The sequence below is a fragment of the Octopus bimaculoides genome, chromosome 24 (assembly GCF_001194135.2).
Source record: "Octopus bimaculoides isolate UCB-OBI-ISO-001 chromosome 24, ASM119413v2, whole genome shotgun sequence".
NCBI lineage: Eukaryota > Metazoa > Mollusca > Cephalopoda > Octopoda > Octopodidae > Octopus > Octopus bimaculoides.
This window is the reverse complement of record NC_069004.1, coordinates 28,367,828-28,371,020: the sequence shown is the minus strand read 5'-3', so window position 1 is coordinate 28,371,020 and position 3,193 is coordinate 28,367,828. Positions and strand designations below refer to the sequence as shown.

The 3,193-nt window shown below is 33.9% G+C and overlaps 1 protein-coding gene across 1 annotated transcript in view; it reads left to right on the top strand.

Moving 5' to 3' along the window:
- LOC106883065 (DNA-directed primase/polymerase protein) overlaps nucleotides 1-3,193 on the top strand; it is an 86,121-nt gene that overhangs the window by 68,485 nt on the left and 14,443 nt on the right. The gene's annotated exons all lie outside the window — the stretch shown is intronic.

The following is a 3,193-nucleotide window of genomic DNA, read 5'->3' as shown; positions in this document are numbered from 1 at the left end:
TACTTATGGACCCCTTTGATTATTATTTTCTTCAGGTAGACCCCTACCCCCATAGCTATTTGTTTTTTAAAAACTAGTTTTATAGAAACTTCTTCCAAATTTCCTGTTTTTTTATTTTTACACACAATGGTCAAAATGAATGCAACTCCATAGATAAACACCTTGTAGAATTTGAACTAAAGAAGACAAAGACATCCTGGACAATGCTTTAACAATTCTGCCAACCAGCAGCCCCGGCCTGCATTGTTCCATTATTTATATCAACTCTGACTGAAAAAAAAAAAAAAAGAAAATTTGATCTCAGCAGGATTTGAACTTGGATCAACACTGCAAATGCATTTGTATCCAATCCTCTAATTGAACCTATCAACTAATCTTGTCATGAACCCATTTGTTTCTGTATTTCTGGTAACCAGAAATATGGTAACAAACGAGTTGTTACAATTAGATTTGAAATATATCTGTCCTTATTTACTTGTTTCAGCATTGAAATGCTGCTTGCTGTCACCTATTATTTTATGAAGCTCTGATGCTCCAGCATGGCAGAAACCACCGCTGTAAAGAGCAGAACATGTTTAACCCTTTAAGCATTTAAACCAGCCCAAAATATCCTACCTGTTTTATGTTCAAACTGGCCATATCTGACCTCTCACACCTACTCTACAATGCCATTTTCAAATAGTAAAATAAACCACCACATCATTGAAATTGCAAAAGCTATGAAATAGTGTGTAATAAATTCAAAACAATATAAATATCGAAGATTAACTTTTGGGAGAATAATTTCTCTGCTAAAGGGCCAACACAGCCTCCACCTATGATGTTTGTGTGAAAAATATCAACAGAATGTGTATCTTTGATATCATAAGATGGATTGATATTTTCCTTCGACAGGGAATTACAGGGTGTTCTAGGCTTAATCATGACGTTCAACTCCCCAACAATATAGATGAAAATATAGCTGGAGGGGGCAGAATTTGCTTTGTAACCACATGGTTTTAGGTTCAACTCCACTGCACAGCATCTCAGGCAAATATTGTCTCTAATAGCCTAAAAGATAGACCAATGAATACTTTGTAGTGGAATTTTGGAGATGAAAAAATTTGCAGAAGCCCATTGATGTGTATGGTGGGTATGTATATATCTGCATGTGTGTATATATATATATGTAGATATATTTTATATGCTTACATGTACAAATATGAGCATACAGGTACTTATACGTATATAAACATATATATATATATATACACACACACACACATACATACACCTATGTATATACATGTGTTCAGTTACATAATTATATGTGTATATATATTGTGTGTATGTGTGTGTATATATAATTTTCTTTAAAGCAATTTTAAGAGTATTAGCATTCATTGAAGGGGGTAACTCAATGCTAAAAGTAGAATCAAATTTAACATAAAATTCTTTTTTCACTGAGACTGGCTGCATTAACCATCATGCAAAACTTCAAAAGTCCCCATAAAAAAAAATTATACATATCATCACCATTATATACACCCACACACACACAGATATATATATATATATATATATATATATATATATACATACATAAAATTTAACATTACTTTAACCTTAATCCTAATTTATAATCCCATTATTTCTGAAGATGGCCATAAGTATGCACATACTTAATCAGAGTTAAACCATTGCTCATTGCTCCAGGTTGTTTCTTTATAGTGAAGATTACTGCGATATACACGGTTACCCATAAACATTTGACTGTCCATTAGTAAAGAGAGAATTATGGCTCAACATCAAACTGGTTAATCAAGCTCACCATCATGTACTCTATCAAATTTGCATATATAAAGAGCTTTTGATCACTTACTGTGTATATGTGTGTGTTTAAAAGCATCTACACACATATACACACACACACACACGTGAACTGTCTTTTATCCCTAGTTCCATATGGTAATGCGTATTGAGGTTTTTTGAAAATTTAAATATTTTTCTTAAGAATTGTTGGAGCATATACATTTTCTTTAGTGCTGGTCGGTTACCCTTCTTACTGGTGACCAATCAAGCACAGCTCCATTTCCTATTTGCCATAACCTGATGTACTTAAGAAACCTGAACTTCTAACCATGTGATTAATAAATCTCTTTACTTTAACTCCTTCACATAACACACACACACACACAGAGTATCTACTGCAGTATCTTATAACAGAATATGTTTAAGTAGGGATAAATATACTGTGTTTACTCTAGGCCTGAAATTTTGGGGGAAGGAAGCCAGTTGATTGGATTGACTCCAGTATGCAACTGGTACTTAATTTATCGACCCCCGAAAGGATGAAAGGCAAAGTCGACCTCGGCAGAATTTGAGCTCAGACAAAATACTGTTAAGTATTTCAACCAGCGTGAGTAGGGATAGATATTACCTCTCAGTATTAACACTGCCGCTAATACATATTTTTTAACAAGCTCACTGGCTACCCGCGACACCAGTGCCTATTCTGACATTGTTGTTCTATCATGAGTCACTGCTATCTCTAGGGGTCAAACATCCATCTTTGACTAGACCAAAGAAGGTCAAAATCATGCTACCTGGTGGTCTTGGTGCTGGAGATGGTAGGGATTTATCTCCCTTTTAGTGGTATAAACAAGAATGCATTTTTGCACTAAAATATGAGTTTCTCTTATGGCATCTCCCACAGTATAGTTTGTTCCAACAGAACATCCATGCTTAAGTGGGTATAATTGTCACTTCTCAATATATATATGTGTGTGTGTGTATATATATATATATATATAAACCCATCTATTTATGCAATGTTACAACCAGTTCCAGCGCTCCCATCCCATTTATTTACATCATAAGAACTTAGAAACTTCAAGAGATATAAAACAATTCTTTTTTTTGAATGGTGAAACTTGAAGCAGATAAAGCTATAAATAACAGCATGTAAATATTGAGTGAAAAAAGCCCTCTAGATAGAAGATCTGGGTTCACAGGCAGCCTTGTACATTTTCTATCCAAAAGAGTTTTTTAATCCAATATAGACATGCTGTGTCTGCTTCAAGGTTCACTGTTCCCCAAAAAGAAATATTGATTATTGTCATTAAAAGGCCACCTAAAAGTGTTCTAGTAATTAATTTGTCTCCTTAAGTTCAAATTCAACTGCAATCAACTTTACCTTTTAATTTAACGATGT